Source organism: Stenella coeruleoalba, assembly GCF_951394435.1.
Source record: "Stenella coeruleoalba genome assembly, chromosome: 9".
NCBI classification, from domain to species: Eukaryota; Metazoa; Chordata; class Mammalia; order Artiodactyla; family Delphinidae; genus Stenella; species Stenella coeruleoalba.
The window spans coordinates 68,502,576-68,528,420 of NC_137155.1; the positions used below are offsets into that span (position 1 = coordinate 68,502,576).

The 25,845-nt window shown below is 41.5% G+C and overlaps 1 protein-coding gene across 1 annotated transcript in view; it reads right to left on the reverse strand.

Annotated features, from left to right (window-relative positions):
* The window catches only part of DOCK4 (dedicator of cytokinesis 4), a 485,013-nt gene that overhangs the window by 409,287 nt on the left and 49,881 nt on the right, over nucleotides 1-25,845 (reverse strand). The gene's annotated exons all lie outside the window — the stretch shown is intronic.

Genomic DNA, 25,845 nt, shown 5'->3' on the forward strand with positions numbered 1-25,845 from the left:
TATTAAGGACAACATGTGGACAAGACACAGCTTAGGAAAAGGGCAATAGCTAAGTCTAACCTTAGAATACGTGAGAATGCAATTTCATTTTATCTAATCTAAAATGAGAGGGAATGGGAAAAGTATCACATTAACAAATTCAGCAGCAGGCTGGTAATTCTGTAGCTTGGTGTGACAAAACAGTAAGTACTTTACAGGTTAACAGTGATAATTAAAAGTTTTCCGGGCGGGGGTGGTGGTGGCGGGGAGTCAAAGCCATACAACTAAGGGAACCAACAAAGATATTCTGAAAGGACAGTAAAGTCCTTGAGGAGGAGAAACGCAGATAGCTGAGTCTGGGGCTTGAAGAGAGCAAGAGAATGGAAATACTGACAAGACAGCAGGTGATGCGCTAGACCACAGGTCACCACTAAATAAAGAGAGGATGTTAGCTGAAGGAAAAGTAGAGGAATCAGGGACTGTGAGAGACTCCAACCAATTTACACGTTTTTGCCAAGGAGCAGTTTGTAGAGCAAGGAAAATATAGTACCTCCAGAATTTTAGTTACCATCCCATTCAACCCCCTTGTGGTTAAGAGGAGGAAGGAAAGGCCCAAGTGACCTGCCTAAGGCTGTGAAGTTAAGGTACCACTCAAGCCAAGATAGGACACCCAGCTCCCAAGTCCAAATTCACTGCCCTTCCTTCCTACTGACCTAGTCCAAGAATAAAAATTAATGCAGCTGGGAATTCTCCCAAGAAAAATCAAGGCTAACCTGCATGGTTCTAATGAAGGATACAAGTAGAAGATCAGTTACAATACAAGGCTCTACGCTCTCCCCTCGAACAGGCAGCTCTGAAATGTAGAAACATTGGTGCCTCTACCCGCCATCTGTAGGACACTGTCCCTCACGCCAAGCAGCCAATGTCCAGACTACACCCAGAGCCCATGAACGTGGCTCCTACATGCTTGCTCCTCGGTGGCTCAGTATGTCCTACACAGAACATACTTTTCGAGATTAAAACTCTGAGGCTGAGCTGCTGGGGTTTTTGTGTCATTCCTTAAGATTAACTTTGGATCTCCTAGCCAGTCTATTTTTTCACAGAAATAAAACACAAATATTCAGGATTTTAAGTTGTTGTGAATTAGCACAAGACATGTAGAAATGGAGTCTTGAGGCTTTATTCAAACTCCCTATTCACCTACTCTCTGCAAATAAAAAGCTAAGCTCAAAATCATCTTACCTGATGCATTACAAAAAATAATAATGCAGAGACAAACACACATGGAAGATTGTTTCTGCCTTGCCTTTCAGCTTCTCTTTAGCAGTTTTGCAAAAAGCTCTGAGAAACAAAGAAGGCTTTGGGAGAATTCCCTTTGAGCTTTGTTGGCAGCCTTCCAATGCACGAAGCCATATGAGGCTAACAGTGGGTACAGGTACTCAGAACCTGCATTAATACCTCACCTGAAGCAGGAACAGCACACACCTGTACACCTGGTTTGTAGGAGGCTCTACAACTGGTATAGAAATCTAGTTCTTCCTAAACACCCTGTTTTCCTTCAAAACTCCCCTGAGAGTCTATGCATGATTATTTCCAACCCTGAGGGGCATAGGCAGTGCTGCCAAACCCAGGATCTCCTGTCACACCCCACCTGGAGGAAGCATTCTGCATCATCAATCACCAACATGCAGCCTCTTAGATCCCAACCCAGACATAACAGCTTTATTTGCAAAGCTCAGAGGTTCTCAGAGTTTTTTACACTCAACCCCTTCAAAATATCCTAAATGCCACCACCATCCTCTACTATAAAGGACAGAAAAAAGTCTATAGGTGCCACATATATATAAGACTGCTCTAAAAAATGTAATCTGTGATGGTTACTTTCATGTGTCAACTTGGCTAGGCTATAGTACCCAGTTATCCAATCAAACACTGATCTAATCAAAACTAACTGCTCTGAAGGTATTTTGTAGATATGGTAATATCTGTAATGAGCTGACTTTGGTAAGACAATTATTCTTGATAATGTGGATGGGGCCTCATCTGACCATTTGAAAGGCCTTAAAAGAAAACACTGCGGTCCTGAAGAAATTCTACCTTAAAACTGCAGCATCAATTCTTGTCCAAGGGTTTCCTTATATATAAAGGGATATAACATAAATATAAATATATATATATATATATAAATCTCACCAGTTCTATTTCTTTGGAAAGCCCCATTACATAATGGGGTTCCCTATTTGCATCACTACAGACCTTTTAAAATCAGGATTGTAAACACAAATGCCAATGGGGGCCAAGTAGGTAATGTCACTGGGGAGAGTGGCTGTTAGACATCAGATAGCAATGAACAGGCTGTCTCAGTGCCCAGAAGACATGAGGGAGTTGCTGGGAATTACACTGAACAGTGGACACTTCTACCTACAGGGGACAGCAGTGTTGCCAGGCTGCAATGGGGAACCAGTGCCAGTAGATGTTCCATTTGTTCAAGAGAAACCAGAAATCCATACTTTTTAAAGGTAACCTCCCCCCAGTCAAATTTAAAGCATCCTGTAATCCAGTCCTACGGAGATCAAATAAAACAAGTCTGTAAGCCAGATGGGAGAGAGGAGGAAAACAGGCTCTACGGATCCTACGTGCAGTAATTCATTTAGTCTTGAAAACATCGCCATAGGTGGGTACTATTATTATGCCCTTTTTGCAGATCAGGAAACTGCAGCATAGAAGGTAAGGTCACATGACTGGTAAGTGGGGCAGCCAGGACATCAATTCTGGCAGAATACAGGGCCACAGACAATTTTGCTTACCTTTTGTCTACAGTCCTCATCCTGAAGCGTTTGATGCTCTGATTTTTCATTTCTGGATGTTAGAATAGGCTCGTAAAGGCAGCCATGGAAACTTTACAGGTGGAGAAAATGTGACACAGAAAACTAAAGACATACTGAAGGGCTCACGCATGTAAATGAGCCAGTAATTCAACCGACGCCTCTCTCCTCTGCCTTTCAACTCAGAAGGTGCACCACACTTGTAAGTATTTACCACTTATAGAAGAAACCGGAATCCTGAATTTTGTGTGTATCATTCACATGCCTGTGGCAGGGTTTACACTGTTACTTCACATGCGTGTATAGCATCTAATACCACTTTGCATGCTTTTAAGCCTGAAGTAAATGGTATCGTAAGGTGTATACACCCTTCTGCAACTTGCTTTTATTTTCTCGCTGTGATGCGTTTGACATTTATTTCTTTCCGGATTGCATAACATTCCATTGCATGAAAATAACACAGGGTATTTATCCATTTGTTTGCTATTAGATATTTAGTTCACATTATGCACAATGCAAGAAAGCACATTCCTACACGTGTCTTCTTGTGGACAAGTATGAGGCTTCCTCTGGGGGTGGACAAGTGGAGGTGACAGTTATACTATGGTAATGCGTGAGAGATGTAAGGGGATTCTGTATAATTTTGCAATTCTGTAATTCTAAAATTAGTTCAAAATAAACGGTTTTTAAAAAAGAAAAAGAATACATTCTTTGGGGCCACTCAAAGCAATCTCCTCATACGACTACAAAGCTGTGGGCTAAATACCAGATACAGACTAGAGGCTAGCTCCTCAGTACCCAGGCCCAGAAATGTCACAGCTCCGCCATGTGAGCACAGCTGTTTAGAACGCCTCAAATAGTTGAGCTTACATATGGTCAAGCTTACATATGAACTTACATATGTTAAGTAAAAAATCAAAGCAATTCTTTGAATATTTATGAACCAAGACAGGAAGAAGTTATTTAAATTAAAAAGACAGCAAAAGTTCATTAGAGTCAAAAAGCCTCTCAAGTTTTAGCACTTCTCTGTCCAATAAATGTAATGACTTGTCTTTTTCATAGGGTTAAACTGAATCTAAGATTTAACTCTATGCATGTAGGGGCACATCTAAAAGTTTGAGGTCCCCTAAAGTATGAGGGGGGAAAAAACCCTCTGAGTTCAAACATCTTTTACTTCCTCTTCTTTCCAACTAGGCAGATTCCTTGTGCTATGAGAAAATTGTGTTTATGTAAAGGTCCAGAGAGAGGGACTGGGAAGAGCTAATGGGCCAAATCCAAGCCCAGCCACCTCCCCTAGGAAGCCTGCCAGGACTAACCTCATCTGAACCACATCACTCAGCTCCTCTCTCCCTTCGGACTTGCACATCGCCTTTGGCCTCAATCACTTAGCACTTGTAGATGTTTTGATTTGGATCATCTGTAAGTCCCTGTTATGTTTTCTCTTCCTACACAGACTGTAAACTTCTCAAGGCATTATGTCAATCCATCAGCAAGGTCAATTGCCAGAATACAGCAGAAAGAAGCCGAACTGGAAACGAGGAGAAGGCGTGGTTTCCAGTAAGATCTCTGCAACCACAGCCTAAGTATGTTATCATCTTTGTGGGGACTTAATTTCTTCAATAGTTTTTCTTCAAGATCTTTCTTCAGTAGTTTCTTCAATAGTTTTTCTTCAAGATCTTTCTTCAGTTTCTAATACGATTGTTTCCCATTCGATTCTATTTATAAATCATCCATTCATTTCACCTTCTGCTGCTGACAGTTTATTACATGCAAGATACATGAACCCTGGGAGATATAATCCTTGCCAATAAGAAACATCAGGTGATTTTATTTTTTGATACCTCCCACAATATGAGTAGCTCACTATGAAGCAAAGACTACTTAATAAGTGTTGGTTAAAGTAACCAAGTGATAAAGCCAGTGGCTGGGGAATAAACCATCTCAGCCGATCCTTTCTGTGAAGTGTGTTTTCTCTATCTAGCTTCCTCAGTCGTGGCCCACACTCAGGAACAGTTTGACATTTTAGCACCATATGGCTCAGTGAGGCTCCAAAGGCCACCTAAAACTTGCCAGGCCTCTTGGCATTTCCCACACTTGCCAATGTGGATGGTAGCAGGCACCCAGCTCACAGCTGCAGCTTGAGTCAGGTCCAGGCGGACCAGGGGCTCTCCAGGATGCCAGGTCAGCAAGTAGCAAGAGCAGTGGCCACAGAGCTTTGTGGTTCAGTGCCACGATGCCAAAACTAATAATCTAATGCTCATTTACCCAGATTTCTGGCACAGCTGGGAAAATACCCTGGTGGTTTTGGAACCAAGTGTCTTTCCATCAGAGGTATCCCGGAATCGCGCCCTATGCCGAAATGCCATGCCTATGAAGCACTCTGCGGTATGCTCACTCTCCTTGGAATGCTTGCCAACATCAAGGAAGCTATCGGGACTATCAGGACAGACAAAGCGCCAAGGTGTGAAAAGAGGGATCCCACCCCCAAAGGACCTCCTTTTCCAAAAGCCTGGGTTTCATCATCAGAGATTTATTTCCTACTGGGTTATGAAACACTTTTGCTTGTTAAAATTTTAAAGAGTGCTACACTTTATAAGCTATAAACTCAGACCTCTTCTTGGGCCTCTGTAAGGGCAGCTCCCTCTGTGAGGAAACAATATTTATGTTGTGAGAAGGAGGGACACTGTAGGAGCTGAGGCGGGGACTGGGCACCTTGGGAAGCGAGAAAGGTAGTAGGTGTCAAAGGGGAAGGAACGAACAGCAAGAAAGCAGTGCAGAAAGGCAAGGCAAGTGTGAATGGAAGACAGCTCGTCTACTCAAGGTCTGTAATGAGGGTATTCCATAAACGTAAGTGTTCAAGATCAGGCTGTGATCATGAAACCACATCCCTAAGCAATGCTTTGCTCTAACTGGCCACGTCTCATTACTCCAGGCCTTAAAACCTCTCTTCAACAACATACACAGGCACATACACACAGACTAATAAACTCCCATCCTAGACCTGAGATTGGTCCAGCTCACGTAAAACCGAGCTACATGCAAGCATATGTTGTTCAGGAAAAGGGCCTCAGGGTTTCCAGTACTGCCGTGTTATATATTCAGAGATATAACAGAAGTCCTCTCAGTTTATAGTGCCAAAACTGGCTATTCAGAGGATGAGAAATTCCAGACGGACTTACCATTCCTTACTTCATAACAGTTAATTTGTATAAAAACCTAACAGGGTCATTAAACTGGATTTTTATACTTCCTTCAGGCTCACCTAATTTCATCCTTTTCTCTAGTAAACTTTGCATTCCAGTACACATACAGGCACTCCAGGGATGATTTTAGAAACATGATTTGCATGGAAATGCTTATTTTCATCTGACTTTGCCTTTCAAGTCGGAAGCCCAGGTCACAGCATCCAAGTCAAAAAATTAAAACAAAGTGGGGGAAGGGTGGGAGAGCAAGTACGCAAAAATATATTTATGACAATCTATTGCTTGATGTCATCTAGCTTCTCTTAAACTGCATACTTCATTAGAATGTGTTCAAATGTTTATTTCCAAAACAGAAAATTAAATAGACTGGAAGACATGATAGTCTAACAGGATAAAATGTGCCTCCTACAGTGAGTGGCCCACGTAACAGATCCGAAGATCCGACATCTAAAATCACAGTGTGGCAGCATTTATCACACTTACAACATCCATCAGTTTTTGCAGCAGGAATCCAAGGTGACTTTACAGAGGGACTCAGCTTTGGGAAGCAGCTGGATGTTAAATGCTTCGCCAGAAAGATTTTGTAAAATCAGCCTTTTCTAAGGCTCGCATGGGGAGGAGTTTTGAAATCTCCATCACAAAGCTACAGAAGTCCCCAGAGCTTGGTCATCCTGCAAGGCGTTTACCAAGGCTTTCCTTAATAAACTGGCAAAACTTGATCCCCCTCCTTTCTGGTCACCCCAACTTCAGGAATGCCAAACAAAAGGCAGGAATTTCAAGGAGATCTGAACCTAGGCTCAGATCTATTACTAGAATAAACATTGCTATTACTGGAATAAACATTTTTTTTAATTCCTAGATTAATCCCTAGAATTAATTTTTAAGCACAGCCATTTATAGATATATCAGTACATGCGTGTCACTTCACATTCCGGCCTCACCCAATTGACCTGTAACTTTTCTCTTTTGGCTTCACAAAGACTCAACATTCTTATTGTTACTGGATAGTCTGCCTAAAAATATTTTCTTCTGGAATTATTTTTTACCCATTTCCATGCCCAATACCTCGAAATACCCTCAAAGGTAGACAATATTTCCTACAAGTCAACAGTGGGCCTATTTTGCCCGGTTTGGTATAAAATCTGGTAATACCACATCAGAAGATTCTGGCAACAACGTGAGCTAAAATAAGGGAGTTATCTGGAAGGTAAGAGAGCCTTCACAGAAAGCCTTGAGTCACAAAAGCTCCACACTGAAGTGATTATAGACACAGGTGAAGAATCCATCCTTAACTACACAGGAACAGTTCCCAGGAACAAATGTAGATTTTGATAAGGAGAAGTCTCCATCAGGAGTAGGCTGGAAAGCCTCAATTTAATTACCTCTCCATCATCTTATTATTCCACTCGACTTCCTATTTCCCCATCTCATTTCACAGCCTCCACCAGCTCTCCCCTCGGGCCTCATATTATCCCTTTGTACAAGCACACATTCTCGTTCCCCTCCTCCACACTCCCATGGCTAAATGTTCTCTGCTTTCTGGGTCTTGCTTTCACAGCGTCCAGCTTTCCAATAAACTGTCATGAATCAGCACCTTTCACTAGAAGTTTCTGAAGACAGTACTGCCCTAGAGAGGCAGAAAAGCTAAATTCTCCTCTTATTTAAGACATGTAAACCACAGGCAAAGCCAGACAAAGAATCCTTGTTGCCAGAGTCAAGAATATAGAACAGATTCTAGAGATGGGATTGATGCTGAACTTTTCAAAGTCCGTATCTCAGCTCTCCTGAGTGCAGGCAGAGAGACACGGTGCAGAAGAAAACAAAAGCATGGCTAAGAATCAGGACCATTAGAGAAGCAAACTACCAGAAAACAGGGTTCTTAACTTTTTTACCCCAGAGCCCTTTGGCAATCTGGTGAAATCTAGGGCCCACTTCTCAGAGTAATGTTTTTACAAGCATAAAAAACACAGGATTAAAAAGGAACACAGGGCTTCCCTGGTGGCACAGTGGTTGAGAGTCCGCTTGCCGATGCAGGGGACACAGGTTCTTGCCCCGGTCCGGGAAGATCCCACATGCCACGGAGTGGCTGGGCCCGTGAGCCATGGCCGCTGAGCCTGCGCGTCGGGAGCCTGTGCTCCGCAACGGGAGAGGCCACAACAGTGAGAGGCCCGTGCATCAACAACAACAACAAAAAGAACAAATTCTAATATAGTTGTATTTGTGCTTCTTTATTGCCACAGTGAATAACAGGATGTAGTAGCATATTTCATAAGTACGATAATTTCAAAGGCTAAATGCTACTATGATTGTTGCCTACATTCATACTTAAAGTAAATTCTAAGTTTTATTTAGGAATTAGTGAAAAATGAAATTTTTTTTTCCCATCCAAGTTCAGAGACCCTAGAATTCTGTCCATGGGCTCCCTGATTATGAACCCCTGCCTCAGTTATTCTTCCCAGATCCTAAAATGATTAAAGTTCTTAAAGGAATGACCTCTAGGTTCGTGTCAATACAAATCCATTGCCACATCCAATTCAGTGATTATGGGTCTCACAACTACTGGACCAAAAGGTGTAACATTAACTCCAGTGTTTTGTGAATACAATGAAGCCTCTGGAGCTCTGAAGTCTGATGCCCTGGAACTAAGGTGAAGGCTCTGGCCACTGAGTATGCTGCTCCTCCCTTCAACAGGTAGGTGTATCAACTCCCTAATTCCTAGACATTAATTTTGTACTTTCCAACTGAAGATACATAAGCACATTTGTGTGGACTCATGAATCACTATGTTTCCTATTCAAAGACAAGATCAATGTTTTAAAAAAATTGCAACATTAATTAAATAAGAGCTTTATGGGGGCAGGGGGAACACTACATTAAGTACATCTATGGATTTTAAGATACATACAATTTTCAGACATTAAAGATTGTGGGGGGACTTCCCTGGTGGTCGAGTGGTAAAGAATCCGCCTTCAAATGAAGGGGACGCAGGTTCAATCCCTGGTCGGGGAACTAAGATCCCACATGCCACGGGGCAACTAAGCCCGTGCCACAACTAATGAGCCCACAGGCCCCGACTAGAGAGAGAAAACCCAACCCACACGCCACAACTAGAGAGAAGCCCACACGCAACAAAAGATCCCACGTGCCGCAACAAAGATCCCACATGCCACAACTAAGACCCAGTGCAGCCAAAAATAATAAAAAAATAAAAAGATTGTGGGAAGGAGCAGAATGCCTCAGACTTAGAATTGAATAAAAAATATAAGTGATTTTATGTTATTCTGAGTATGTCAAATATTGTGCTTAGGCTGAAGATATTTGAGAAGTGAAACGTATGAAGTTTCAAAATATTAGCCAATAGATTTTATGAATCATGGAATCTATTTAACCAATGCTTAATTGTGTTTTAGTCTTACGCAGAAACATGCCAACCAACCAGCTCAGCAAATACCCATTATTATCATTTTCAGTATTTAATATTTAACAAATACTTACATAGTGCCAGGTATCATTCTAAACACTTTATAAATGTTAACCCTGTTAATTTTCAGGATAAGACTATGAGATAATAGCTAACATCCTCATCTGTATGATGGGGCACACAAAGGTTGAATGACTAGCTCAGGGTCATGCAGCTACTAAGTTGCAGAACTTGATTCGAACCCAGGCAGTGTGGCTACAGGGTCCACATTCTCAATTATGCTCTATTGCTTTGTCTTGCTCGGTTCCTGGTTATTTGAACAACACTTTTTAATTTCTTTTTCTCACATTTTAAGAGGTGCTATTTGCTAACACTTCTCTTTCTGGCATGTGGATATAGAGACTCTCCATGGAAATTTTTCATGCCAGTCAACAAGGATTTATGATTATTTAACATCTGTGGAGTAAAAGATGGTGCAGCTGCAGGACCAGTCCCACGCTCTGCAAGAGAGTGTCACTGCCGTCCCTCTGTCATTATGAATTCTTGGCTTCCCACTTGAATATATCACTATTTCTATGCTCAAGGATTGAGCCCGTAGGCTGATATAACCCAGGCACTAAGGGGGGAAAATGCAAAACAATCATGTTTTCAGCAGTTGGGCCCTTCAGAGGACAGATTTAGAGCACACATAATAACTTCTCTGTTATCACATGCCAACATGGGTCTGTCTCTCTGTGGATGAAAATATTGGGTCTTAAAGTTTCTATAGAAAAGAAAGAAACATCTTACAAGGAAAATTAAAATAAAAGGAGAAGAAAACAACATTATAAAAAGTATACAGAGTATCCTTATTTTGCAGAAAATAAGACTACCAAAGAAGAGGACAGTCTATCACCAACAGGGGAACAGAAGTTCACATAAGCTGGGAAAAGAAGATTAATCTCATGTTAGAAGACATCGTTTCTAAGGTACCTATTCCCTGGATTCAGTACATCTGGAAGAAGGATGAAAAATACTGCTAGAGAAAATAGGAACAGAATAGAATAGAATCTGGCCAAGCCACCAGATCTGCTTGGCAAGTACGCAGAGGCTTCTGAAACATGCCCTAAGGGCAACCCCCAGAGGTGTCTGGGTCAGGTTCAACGGCATGTGCTTGGCACATCCTTGGGGAGGATGGGAAGAGGCAATAGCTGCTGACGTTCAATGAACATTTACTATGGGCCAGGCAAGGTACCAAGTGCTTCACATGCACTATCTAATCCTCACAAAAGCACTACTGTCCACCGTTTTAGAAAAGAAAACATTGACTTAAGAGAAGTTAAGTAATTTTCTGAAAATAACAATACTAGTAAGAGCCTAGGTCTGGATTTGAACCTAACTGGGACTCCAAAGCTTTGAAATACTTCCCTGCCTGAGGAATTTCTCCTCCTAGGATCCTAACACTACCTTTTTAACCAAGCATCTCCCAAAATGACAAATGCATATTGCAACTGCAGTGGTAAATGCATAAAAACATGCAAATGTTTTACTATAGTTGGCAGAAATATCAGAGTACAAATTACCCAACAATTAGGTAGTTTATGGATAAATGGTTTCAATATGCTCAATTATCTTTACTTCAAGAATGAGTCTTTTTTCACAGACATAGAAAACATACTTATGGTTACCTGAGGGGACAGTGTGGTGTGTGTGTAGGGGGAAGGGGAGTTAGGCGATAAAATAGGAGACTGGGATTAACATATACACACTACTATGTATAAAATAGATAAATAACAAGGACCTACCGTATAGGGAACTATACTCAATGTCTTGTAATAAACTATTATGGAAAAGAATCTGAAAAAGAATATATATATATATATATATATATATAACTGAATCATTTTCCTGTACACCCGAAGCTAACACAACATTGTAAGTTAACTATACTTCAATTTTTTAAAAAACTGTTTAAAAAAGAATGAGTCTTGGGGCTTCCCTGGTGGCGCAGTGGTTGAGAGTCCGCCTGCCTATGCAGGGGACACAGGTTCGTGCCCCGGTCCGGGAAGATCCCACATGCCGCGGAGCGGCTGGGCCCGTGAGCCATGGCCGCTGAGCCTGTGCGTCCTGAGCCTGTGCTCCGCAACGGGAGAGGCCACAGCAGGGAGAGGCCCACATACCGCAAAAAAAAAAAAAAAAAGGAAAAAAAGAGAATGAGTCTTTCTGAGAAATGCAAATCAAAACAACAATGAGATATCACCTCACACCTGTCAGAATGGCTATTATCAGAAAGTGTACAAATAACGAATGTTGGAGAGGATGTGGAGAAAAGGGAAGCCTCATGCCACTGTGTAAAACAGTATAGTTTCCTCAGAAAAACTGAAAATAGAACTACCATATGACTCAGCAATTCCACTCCTGTGTATATGTCTGGAAAAAACAAAAACCCTAATTTGAAGAGATATATGCACCCCAATATTCATACCAGCACTATTTACAACAGCCAAAATATGTAAGCAAACCAAGTACCCACCAACACACAATTAGATTAAGAAGATGTGGTACAGCTATACAATGGAATATTACTTAGCCATAAAAAAGAATGAAATACTGTCATTTGCAGCAACGTGGATGGACCTAGAGAATGTTATGCTTAGTGAAATAAGTCAAACAAATACTGTATGATATCCCTTCTATGTGGAATCTAAAAATATATATATAAATGAATGTATAAGCAAAACAGAAACAGACTCAAAGACTTTTACAGAAAACCAACTTGTGGTTACCAAAGGGGAGAGGGAAGTGGGGATGAACAAATTAGGGGTATGGGATTAACAGATACAAACTATAACATATAAAATAGATAAGCAGCAAGGATATACTGTATATACAGCACAGAGAACTATAGCGATTATCTAGTAATAGCCTATAATGGAGTATAGGAAGAAGGGGAAGGAAGGAAGGAAGGAAGGAAGGAAGGAAGGAAGGAAGGAAGGGAGGGAGGGAGGGAGGGAGGGAGGGAGAAAGGAAAGAAGGAAGAATTTTTCCTGTCAACACTGGTTCCAAGGACTTCCCTCGTGGTCCAGTGGGTGGGACTCCCCGCTCCCAATGCAGGGGGCCCGGTTCCATCCCTAGTTGGGGAACTAGATCCCACACGCATGGCGCAACTAAAGAGTCCACATGCTGCAACTAAGACCCGGCACACCAAAATAAATAATAAAAAAATAAATAAAAATTAAAAAAACCTCCACCATCATCCTTAAAGATAACCTTGTCTAGTCTTTTTTTTTTGGCTGCCTTGGGTCTTCCTTGCTGCACGCGGGCTTTCTCTAGCTGCGGCGAGCAGGGGCTACTCTTCGTTGTGGTGCGTGGGCTTCTCATTGCGATGGCTTCTCTTGTTGCGGAGCACAAGCTCTAGGCACGCGGACTTCAGTAGTTGTGGCATGAAGGCTCAGTAGCTGTGGCTCGTGGGCTCAGTCGTTGTGGCTCGCAGGCTCTAGAGTACAGCCTCAGTAGTTGTGGCGCACAGGTTTAGCTGCTCCACAGCATGTGGGATCTTCCCAGACCAGGGATTGAACCTGTGTCCCCTGCATTGGCAGGTGGATTCTTAGCCACTGCGCCATCAGGGAAGCCCCACCTTGTCTAGTCTTGCTTTACCCCTCACAGAGTCCTGTACTGAACTGTTTGCTTCAAAAACAGAAACAATGTCCACTATTTCAACAGCACGTCAGTCTTGCTCTCGCTTGTAAACCTTCTGATGTGGGACTGCTCAGCGTCCTGGTTTCCACTCACAGACCTTCCCCACTTTCCCAGCATCTGGTCAGCTTACCCTATTGCTCAGCCCTTGAGCCTAGTTTCTGAATGGCTCCAAGTCCTCTGCTCCAGCATGCCTCACAGCCCTAAGCTCCAGGATGACTTAACAAACCCCATCCCTAACCTCCCCAGAACGTTCAAAGTCCCAATGTGGGACTCACAGTGCCTTTTCGGGGCTTCCATCCGTTCAGATGCCAATTCCTAGCCACTTTCTTCTAAAACATTAAAAAGACTAACATCGTCTTCACGACTTATTTAAAAGGCACTGCTTGGCACCAGCCAGACTGAAAACCTTAGGAAGGAATATCTTCAAGATTAGCCTTCCAGAGTTATTAAGTAGAGGGTAGGAGTACCACTTCTGTATCTAAAGCACAGCACAATATAAAGTAAGTGGCATTCAACTACGTGGGGAATAACTTAATTCTGGATACTTTTACTCTACCCTGGAGCCAGTTCCTAGGAGGGATGATGCAATAGCCATCTCTGAAGCAGTTTTACAACAGCAAAGATCTGCACTTACAGCTAGGTCAGTTTAGTGGCTGAAGCCTGAGGCTATGGCACCTGAACCCGAGCAGGTAGCCCATACTCAGCAACTACCTTAGTTTCTTGCAGCCTCAGTTTCCTCACGTGTACAATGGCAATAATAATAATACCTACCTTATAGGACTGTAGAGGGCAAATAAAATAATGTATGTTAGGTACTTAACACTCAAAATATAGCAGGTATTACTTACTAGCAGTAGTTAAAAAAAAAAAAAAAGAAGTAACTCAATACATATACACTGCCCCACAAGGGTCACACAGCCAGGGTAAGAAAGACACCTGCAAGATTCATTTAACTTTTAGTTCAGTGGGAAGGCAGGCACATTCGAGATGCAGATGGACACCCCTGTGTCTGGAGCTCACCACCAACACAAACCTCTGAGTCATGCACAGTAGTGGAGTATCTTTTCCCAAATCCCGCTCTCGTGCTGAGGTTAAATCCAGCAAACATAAACTTCTGTTATTGTGGGCCTCTAAATGCTTTTCTCTCAGAGGGCTCTGCTGTTTTTGTTTTTATCAAATGGATATCTTTTTTCAATAATTAGGAAAGTTCAGCAAACTGCAGGCATGTGGTTGAGCATAAAGGTTTCTAAGAACCAACCACCTACACAAATCTGATCATGAAAAAAGGACCCATGTCTGGCTGTAAGCAGTCACACACAAATGCAGAATGTAGAATATATTTAACTACAGCACCAAACTGCTGCTGATTTGTTAGAAAACAAACTCCAACTGATTGACGCTATTATGCAATAAGTTGATGCTCAGTTGTACTTGAGACAGAGGGGAAAACTAAAATCCATTCAAAGACGTACAAATGAAAAATGAATGCTATTTCCCAAATACTCTATTTATATAAAGGCACATGCTCAACTTTAAGTTGAGAAGGCCTCAAGAAAAAAAATAACTCTTCCATTTACTATGAAAGTAACAATCTCAGAAAATGGACAATTAGACCACTCCATGACAGAGAATATTAGCATTTAACAAACTCTTCTATAAATATAAGCAATAAACAGTTTCAGCACAGCTGGCTTCTGAAGGCTTCAATATTAACAAACAGACTTAATATTCTTGATTTACTACAGATTTTTCCATCAAGTGAAATAGTCACGAGGATGATAATTGGGCCCACGTGCCTCCCAAGGACAAAGCTCGGTGGTGTGATGGGGGGCAAGCCACAGAGCCCCAAAGGAAGACCATGTGTACAGCAATTCTTAGCTTGCAGCATTGAAAAGGCTCTGTCTCCTCAATTCAACTAAAAATAAACAAATGGGGGTATATGCAGTCCCAATGTCCCCATCACAGGTTTTAAACCACAAAAACTCATCTGTTACTCAAAACATGCCAAAGACTGACTCTTAAGAGTATTTTTGCAGTTTATATCCATCAAGCTGAAGGATATATCTTAAGTAGTATAAAATGAAACCATCAGCATTTATTCAAACGAAGGTCCTGTGAGAGTAAATGTATAGAGTCGATGATGTAATAAGAATTTAAACATATTTTCATGTTGAGCCATTTCAAAAACATGTCACAAATAGGACCAGTATTCACACAGGATACTGATGTCAGTTTCAAGAGTAATTTAAGGACTACAGTTTGGAATGGCAGATGGGAAATATCTATATAAAGTAGTCTTTATAGATCAACATTATTTTACAATAAATTGTATTTACCTTTTCAGGATGTAGCACAATAAATTCTCAGATTTATGTCTTTGCTACCACTACTATGTATTGTCTTGTTGAATTTTTAAGGAATTCTCTTTACAACAAAGGAAAAACAGAAAAACAGTGTAAATCAATGAAATGAGACCATTTTAAAATTATATCTAATCAAAAGGCAGAAAAAAATTTAAAAACCACAGCGCTAGTTTTTAGCAAAACTTTGACAAATAAACAGGCAACATTAAATTTAGCTCAGCATCCACCAGTTGCGAAATTTTGGGTTGTTTTAGATTGCAGGTTAAAATTCCTATGAAGGAAGGTCATTCATACACTGAGAAGTCAGAAATAACTTAAAAGGTAAGAGATACGATAGTTATTTGTAAGTTATATTATAAAAATGAACAGGCAATTCCCAACTTACCAACATTAAGTTATTAGCTGTGTAAAATTTAGCTCTGAGTTTTTGAGAGCACCTCCAGATTCTAGCAAATATGTTTCTCCTTCAGCTAAACCATATTATGGGTTAATTTAGCTTGGTGGACCATTCTGGGAACCCATTATTTATAATATTATTCCAACTGGAAAATTAATTGCCAGTTCCAATATAGAATGCGGGATGTGTGTGAAGGACACACTGTCCTAGCAAAACAAAGAAATCACCTTCCAATGTCTACCAACCGCAGTTACTGCATCAGCAAGCGATGTGTGCAAGCCATCATACGAGGTACCTTGGAGGACCCAAAGCAATAATATTTCGGCAGAGTCAGCCTTCAGTTTAAAGGCTGGAAATAAAAACGAACCACTGAGATAGAGATAACACACTTCCTGTCAAAATAATGATGTAGCAGATTTTTAATATTGTTCTAGGTTAAAAGAATAAGTAATCTTTAAATGACACCATACCTGAAGAAAACCCAGGTTTGAGAGTTACAGTTATCACTAATAAAGACTCTGCTGCCTTCCCAGCTAAGAGCCACATCTCCATTCTGCTTAGATTTTGTCTGAATGACTCCTTTTTCTTTGCACTTGCTTTCTGAAATACAAATCACTGGGAAATTCTACAATGTTGTTCTACATTTGTCGCACATCCTTCTAGGCCCAACTAGTGAAAGTATTAGATAACTCCCGCCTTTCATGAATAAAGATGGCAGTTAATACATAGAACACTGTCTACTCTATATCAAGAAAACTGTTCTCTACTACAGATGTGCTAAGATGGAGGCTGGTATTTATTCCTCCATGAGAGAAAGACTCTCTCATCTCCCAGGAACACTGGCTCAGGGTGAACGAGTTAATAAAGTGAAGACAGCTCACGTAGTCCACGGCATCAAGACTCCTCCTCCCCAAAGCATTTTTCATCATGTCAATCGTATCACTACTGACCTCTCTCAAGAACAAGATCTATCACTGCAAGTGCATGCCAGAGACATGAAACAACAGAGTGCCCTGAAGGAGAGTTGGACCTCATGCAAAACCTTGCTGTTCTTTAGATTTTAAAAGGATTCAGAAAATAAAGAATCCATGACATGATGTCATATTGACATTTGCAAAGCACCAGTAATTTCCCAAGCACTACCACAAACATCACTTCATTTGCGTCTCCAATGACTCTGACAAGCAAGGCAGACATTATTGTTCCAAGTTATTGATGAAGAAATGGATAAGGAAATGGATAAACCTTAGAGGAGTTAAACGACTTCTTAGAGATCCATAGTAAAGCATTTTTTCTTTTATAGGACACTGTCTCACTTGTCAAAATGATCTGTTTTACTGAACTACTTTTGAAAGCCATAATAATAAAATACATAGACATTAGGTTAAAACTCCTTTTATGTAACCACCCTCCCAAAAAAAGTCCTTTAAAAACTCTATCCCAGGGCTTCCCTGGTGGTGCAGTGGTTAAGAATCCGCCTGCCAATGCAGGGGACACGGGTTCAAGCCCTGGTCCGGGAAGATCCTACATGCCACGGAGCAACTAAGCCCGTGTGCCACAACTACTGAGCCTGCGCTCTAGAGCCCGCGAGCCACAACTACTGAACCCGCGTGCCACAACTACTGAAGCCTGCGTGCCTAGAGCCCGTGCTTCACAACAAAAGAAGCCACCGCAATGAGAAGCCTGCGCACCGCGAGGAAGAGTAACCCCCACTCGCCACAACTAGAGAAAGCCCACTCACAGCAACAAAAACCCAACAGAGCCAAAAATAAATAAATAAATTTTAAAAAATAAAAAGTCTATTCCCTGTATCAGAAAAATTTCCTGAGGAGAATGCTAAGGATTTTAGTATTGGCCACAGTACACTCTGAATTTCAGTTCTCACTAATTCTTCCCCATTTCGGTTTACCCTTCCCCAACTGAATTAAGACCCCATGTTGAGAAAGTACTAAGCAAATATAAAAGAATAATTTGTACCTGGGAGATACACAGTTTATCATTTATTGGGCAAAGAAACAAATCATTACTCTTCTCATGGTCTGACCTACTCAAAATAAAAATGTTCTTTGGGTAATATTCCACATATACTAGTAGTATAGTTATGCTGCAATCCCCAACCAGTGGGTTATGCAAGCCCTCTCCCTTCCTCAGTCAGGAGGCTCCAGACTATGGACAATGTAGATTCCAGAGTTCAAAGAGATATGAGAGTACATGAGTAGCTAAGAGTGAGTAGAACTCAGAGTCCCAAATAGTATTTCTAGGTGTATTAGTAATTCTACCAATGAAGACAGTGGATGGTAGCCTATAAGGACTTTTCCAGAGGCAGCCTCCAGGCCAGCCTTGTCCAATAGAACTTTCTGTGACAAGGGAAGTGCTCCGTATCTGCAGTATCCAATGTAGCACTCCCTAGTGACACGTGACTACTGAGAGCTTGAAATATGGTTAGTGCGGCAGAAAACTATTGGGTTGGCCAAAACGTTCATTCATTTTTTTTCCGTAAGATGGGTCTAGTAGAGCTTAGTTGTCTTTAACTTCATTCGAAACAATTTTGCTAGACTGTATGGTGACAGCTGTCATATCAGCATGCATTTTTAAAATAGGACATCAAAATTGGTGGATTTTTGTGTAGCCATTTTAATATTGAAGATGGAAGAAAAAAAGGAACTTTTTCAGCCTATTACACTTTATTATTTCAATAAAGGTAAAAACACAACTGTAAAAAAAGATTTGTGCAGTGTATAGAGAAGGTGCTGTGACTGATCAAACGTTTCAAAAGTGGTTTGCAAAGTTTCGTGCTGGAGATTTCTCGCTGGACGATCCTTCACGGCCAGGTAGACCAGTTGAAGTTGATAGCGATCAAATTGAGACATTGATTGAGAACAATCAATGTTATACTGCGCAGGAGACAGCCGACATACTCAAAATATCCAAATCAAGTGTTGAAAATCACTTGCACCAGCTTGGTTATGTGAACCACTTTGATGTTTGGGTTCCATATAAGTTAAGGGAAAAAAACCTTCTTGACCATATTTCCGGATGTGATTCTCTATTTAAACTCAATGAAAACGTTCCATTTTTAAAACAAATTGTGACGTGTGATGAAAAGTGGATACTGTACAATAATGTGGAATGGAAGAGATCGTGGAGCAAGTGAAATGAACCACCACCAACCACACCAAAGGCCGGTCTTCATCCAAAGAAGGTGATGTTGTGTATATGGTGGGATTGGAAGGGAGTCCTCTATTATGAGCTCCTTCCAGAAAACCAAACGATTAATTCCAACAAGTACTGCTCCCAATTAGACCAACTGAAAGCGGCACTTGACGAAAAACGTCTGGAATAAGGCAATGGAAAACGCATAATCTTCCAGCAGGATAATACAAGACCACATGTTTTTTGATGACCAGGCAAAACCTGTTACAGCTTGGCTGGGAAGTTCTGATTCAACCGCCATACTCACCAGACACTGCACCTTTGACTTCCATTTATTTCGGTCTTTACAAAATTCTTTTAATCGAAAAAATTTCAATTCCCTGGAAGACTGTAAAAGGCACCTGGAACAGTTCTTTGCTCAAAAAGATAAAAAGTTTGGGGAAGATGGAATTATGAAGTTGCCTGAAAAATGGCAGAAGGTAGTGGAACAAAAGAGTGAATACACTGTTCAATAAAGTCCTTGGTGAAAATGAAAAATGTGTCTCTTATTTTTTCTTAAAAACCGAAGGCACTTTTTTGCTAACCCAATAAATTTTCAATTTTATGTAAATTAACTTAAATGTAAATGTAAAGACCCACATATGAACAGCCCCTCTCAAGAGTAATGACATCACTCTACACAGGAAGCACAGCCCAGTTTGTTATCACAGGGCTGAGACCCATGTAACGAAACGAGCTTGGGCTTTGGAGGCTGGCAGACTAGGGTCTCTTACAAGTTGTATCACCTTGAAAGTACTTTATTGAGCCTCAGCTTCTCCATCTCTATGGTGGGGATCTCAACACCAATTTCTCAGCATGGTTGGGAGGAAAGGGCTTCCCTCCCACTATGTCTACCACACAAAACACTGTAAAACATTAGTCTCTCTCCCCTACCACGCCTCCCCCCATCCTCTCAATCCAAAAGAACTGTACACTTGGAACCTACCAGGCAATTATGAGATATAATGTCATGAACAATCAATAAAAACATCTGAGCTTCTTAGAAGTAAGCTAAGAAAGAAAAAAGAAAATTACATCTGGGCTTACATCTTAACTTGGCAAAAAGTTTTATGGCATCAAAGCATTATAAACTGTACTCGTTTTTCAATATTTGGTTAATTACAACTGCGCTTTAGTAATGAGCCAGAAAGCTAAAGCATGCTCCTCTCTTATCTCACAAAGCATAACATTCTATAATAGAGACTATAAAAACCACATAATGTTGTTTAAACATTACTTTATATGATACAGTCTTCCCAAGAAGCAGACTGAAAATTCTCTACATTCCCATGTAAGGGATGAACTATCCAGCATTGCTCTAGTGCTCAATAAATGTTTGATTGATTGTAAAGTAGATAGAGTTCATGAGTAATTACTGACATCCTTAATTGTATACCTGGCCTTAGCGATTATTAAAAGACTATTCACACACACATACATTATTCACGATATTCAGTGTAGTTTTATTTACAATGAATAAAGTGAACAACAACTTTAGCATTCCACTACAGTGGAATTATGTAAGTAAGCAAAGAGACCTTCATTCAGTGGAATTTTTTTTTTTTTTTTTTTTTTTTTTTTTTTTGCGGTACGCGGGCCTCTCACTGTTGTGGCCTGTCCCGTTGCGGAGCACAGGCTCCGGACACGCAGGCTCAGCGGCCATGGCTCACGGGCCCAGTCGCTCCGCGTCATGTGGGATCTTCCCGGACTGGGGCACGAACCCGTGTCCCCTGCATCGGCAGGCGGACCCTCAACCACTGCCGCACCAGGGAAGCCCTACAGCATAATTCTTTAAATTAAAAATATACATAGAAAAAAGGTGAAAAAATTAATAATAACAGTTATTTTCATTAAGAGATGGAGCAACATATAATTTTTCCCTCACATGTCTATCTTCCTAGATTTCGGTAACGAGTACGTATGACTTTGAGAGTGGGTGGTGGGGCACAAATGCTTTTAAAGTTACTCATTTTGGTGGAGCCCCAGTCATCTTTGTTTCCCATCATTTGAAAGCAGCTCACCATACTGCGGAAAGACAAGCACTCAACCACAATACCTCAAATATGTTTTGGTCCCCTGCAGCCTGGCAACCAGGCAATGAGAGCGATTACAGAGCGCTCGGCCCATGCCCTCCCTGTGGCCACCACTGGCAACATCACCTTCTCCTCCCTGCCCTGAATGTTGGCACACCAGGTTCTGCACCAGCTCTTGGCTTGCTCCCCAGAGACAGGAACGTATTAAGGGTGAAGAAGTACCCTCCTATAGCAACTACACACCTAAGTAACCTGCGTGAAAAGTCTTCACTGAGTCCCAAAGTTTTTTAAAATAGGAAGTCTATGGTCTAATAATTTTTGGAATGACTATTTGGAGGAAAGAGCTCAGAGAATGGAGCTTCTAACCTAGCTTGGGTTGCTGAGGAATACCTAGCTATAGAACTTCTGTGTGAATATAAGTTCACCAGGCAAGGAAGAAAGGGAGGAATGTTCCAGGTAGAGGAACAGTCAGTACAAAGGCGAGATGTCACAGGACAGTCAAAGAACTGTGGAGTAGCTTTGGCTGAAGCCAAGGTACAAGGTGAAAAGCTGAAAAGCCTAAGGGAACCTGGAAATGCAGACAACGTCTAGTCCATGAAAACTTCTTGCAAGCCATTCTAATGAATTTGGACTTGATCCCATCTGATCGGTGACTGATTTGAAGGAGTTAAATGGCCGCTAAGAACCATCCCTTTGGCTGCAGTGGGAGGATGAATTGGGGGAGTAGAGAGCCTGCTGAGAGGCAGGGTACTTAGGTTGTGACTGCAATAGTTTAAGAAGGAAATGAGTCTTAAGCTAAACAAACAAGTGGGGATAAAGAAGAAAGGGCAGATTTGAGAGATACCTCAATGGCAGAATCCACAGGATGTGATGAACTGATAGATAAGAGAGAAAAGGAGGAGGGAGAACGGAAGGAATGTATGCCCACGGGATTCCTAACCAAGCTCTTCTGTGCCACGAACCGCTTTTGTAGTAGTGAGGACAAGAATGTTTCTCAAAATGTTTTTAAGTGCATAAAATAAAACACGTAGAATTAAGAGAAACTAATAACACCGAAATACAGTTCTCCCCATGGAAGCCCTAAGAGCCTATGGCTTTCAACATTTAGTCCATCTCAGAATCACTAGGAGTGCTTGTTAAAACAGACTGCTGGTTAAATAAGCTACAAGGGTATATTGCACAACACAGGGAATATAGCCAATATTTTATATCTATAAATGGAATATACCCTTTAAAAATCGTGAATTACTAGGTTGTACACCTGAAACTTATAAAACGTTGTACATCAACTACACCTCAATTAAGAAATAAAACAGATTCCTGGCCCCCACCTCCAAGTTCCCATGATGCTGATGATGCTGGCCTGGGGAACACACTTAGGAACCATTGTACTAGGGCGATGCCCAGGTTTCTGGCTAGAAAGCTAAGTGGACTTGGTACTGCTGATATGCTAGCTTACCTCTGTATCCCTAGAGCATATAGCTTGGTACACTGTATGAATTCAATAAATACTTTGTGAACAAATGAAGCAGCAATACAGATACAATAGTGAATTTAATGCTTAATGTTTGGCTAAATCATACCTTCACTTGGTTTTTGTTATGCTTCCTCTGTAATCCTTGGAAGTCCTAACGACAGCGGATTACACTGTTTTGATCTAATTTACAAGTCCTTGTTAGATTCAAAACATGGCCTTCAAGTAGCCAGTTATATTCCTCTATAAATAAGATAAACACTCAAGAGTACGCATTTACATTTCAAAATAATTCTTGGCCAATCCGTGAAAATGCTGAATCCTCTTTATTCATATATAGGGAATCTCTCTATTATTAAGGCTTACAGTCTCAAACACCGAAAACGTCAAAGAAACTATCACTTTTAACAAACTCAGCACAGTTCAAAGAATTGCCCAGTAAAAAGTTTTTAGAGAATCTTTTGTAATAAATGGCTGAAAACTATTTTCAATTAGCATCTCAATAGTTTAGTAATAAATGGTTGTTTCTCTATCTCCTGACAGCACTTTAAAAAAGCATTTGTTTCCATAATATTTTAAGTATTCTGGTCCATTCTCATTTACTATAACCACCGTGTAAGTTGACACTTAGGTAAGATTTAGCCCAGCTTCATCTAAGTTACTACAAGCCAACTAAAAGAATCCCACTACTGGGCTTCCCTGGTGGTGCAGTGGTTGAGAGTCCGCCTGCCGATGCAGGGGACACGGGTTCGTGCCCCGGTCTGGGAAGATCCCACATGCACAGCGGCTGGGCCAGTGAGCCACGGCCGCTGAGCCTGCACGTCCGGAGCCTGTGCTCCGCAACGGGAGAGGCCACAACAGTGAGAGGCCCGCGTACTGCCAAAAAAAAAAAAGAATCCCACTACTGAAGTCCACATGTATTTGTAAGGTGGCCTGCTCTGTGCTGGTTGCTACGGAGATTACAGAAGCCAAAGAGAACGTCAGAGACAATTCAGCTCTGTGAGCAGCGTTACCAGGTCCCTTTGGTATTCTACCAAAAGGTGTACCTCCACAAACACGTTCTTCTCTGAAATATGTTATCTTCCCTTGGAATGAAGTTCCAGGACCTTTCCAAGTCCACACCACTCTACAAATTACACACACCCCCCAACACTTGCCTGGGGCTGTCTTTTTTTCCTTCACATCTGCATTTCTCCCCCCCACCCCCACCCCCGCCAGCTCCCATCATCCCCATCATCAGTACCTATCAGGCAGGCCTCTGCGGCTGTCCCTTATCTTTCTCCTCCTCCCCAGAAGCTCCCTGCTGCACTCCCACTGCACGGCCTTTATCACATCACTCTCTCCCTCAGACACGCTCCTGGGCCAACCGAGAGCCTTGATCTGGCAACCAAGGTCCGTCATCATTTGATCCTAACCTGAGTTTCCAACCTAGTTCCTTCCTGCTTCTCCAAACTCTTCACTCCAGCCAAACTGTCCTACTTCCTCTGATCAAAACATGCCTTTTGCTTCCATATTTCTTTTGCTCTGTTTCCTCCCTGACAATGATGCCCTGCATCTGTGAAAGTCTTACCCATCTATTAAGATCTAGCACATGAATGACCCCCTTCCCCCCCAGGAGACTTCCTCATCCCAATAAACAATCTCCTCCCCACCTTCCGCGAAGTAAATTGTCACATATTTCAGATACCTGTGCACACGTCTCTTCTTGGTGTGACTGTAAAGCTTCTACACAACAAGGATTGTGTGTCACACTTAACAACACCCATCCATCTGTTCAGCACAGCGCACTTGCATCGAGGGTAATTCTCCATAAATACCTAACCCCAGGAACCACATCTCTGGGCCTCAGTACCTCTGCAAACTAGGCTCCTGTGGTACCTCTCTCAAAGGGCTTTGGTGAACTTCAAATGACATAACAAAATATTTCTTTTGAAAACACTCTACAAATTGAATTGAAAGGATAACATAATTGCGGAGGCAAATGTGCATTCACACAATACCAAGGACCCAAACAAGACCGCATGCCCTCAAGCTCTAATGGTATCAGATGGCACAGGAATTCCAAGACAGCAAGGACCACTCCTGGCTCCACAGGATTCCTGGGGAAAGTTTTCTCTGGAGAGAAGAATTTGAGGTAAGCCCTGAGGGAGGTATAGGATCTCTATTAACAAACAGAAGAGGAGCAGCTAGGACAAAGGAAACCTACCAAGCCTGCCCAGCCTCTTTGAAACATGTTAATCCCCTAGTTAGTCATCGAGAATCTGAACACGGCAGTCAGAGGTTACTTAGAAATCTTTGGAACAGCACTGGGTGGTCTCCTTAGACAAACACCACCACTTCCCCATCCAGAGGTCAGCGGCCACTGCAGGAAAGGAAACAGAATGTTCCTTCAGTGGGGAACAACAATAAATTTGTTAAACTTTAGCTTTCTATACACTTATCTTTCTAAATGACTTACTTGTACTTGGCTACGACCTCTATTAAAGAACCTATCATTGCATTCATCAGCCTACATTTCACAACTTTTTCCTGAGAGTGCAGGCTTAGCAAATATTTTCACGGGCCAACATGGACTCTGGGTTCTGTAAAGCAGGACCCGAAGCCCACCACCAGGATCACCACCATGATCCTGCATTTCCTCCGATATAGACATTGAACTAATATTTGCAGGGAGACAGAATTCACAACTAAGGTGAGTCATAGGATTTTAATTACGAAGAAATAGCTTTGAAAGCAGATGTACAGAAAAGGCCAATCAGTGGCAAATTTCCTATTGTTTCCTTTCCTGTTATGTCTACATGGTGATAGCTAGCTAGTCTCCAACAATACCCCATACACAAATATTTTTAGAATATTTGTATAACATGCTTATCACTACCTATATAAGTTTAATATAAAAGAAAAGGTTGAGAAAACACTTCTGTGGACTAGTAAGCTTGCTATACTTGTTTAAAAAAATGAACAGCACATATGCCTGTTGCAGAATCCAAATAAGACAGTTTACTTCACTTTACCATGTAACCTAGTAGCTAATAGCAGGAAACAATCTGGCTAGGCACACAGTAACAAGAAGGAAAGCTAAATACATTTTTCATGCCTGGCATGGAAAATCTAATGGAAGACTACATTTCCTATAAACTCTAATTAGACGAGAAAGGGAAATCAGAGGATTTTGCTTTGATCCTGGGATCTGTCTTTATCATAGTACCAACCTGTGTAACACAAAAGCAGCTTATTAATTCTGCATTCCAATTTCACACAGCAAAGCCTTTTAGGCTAA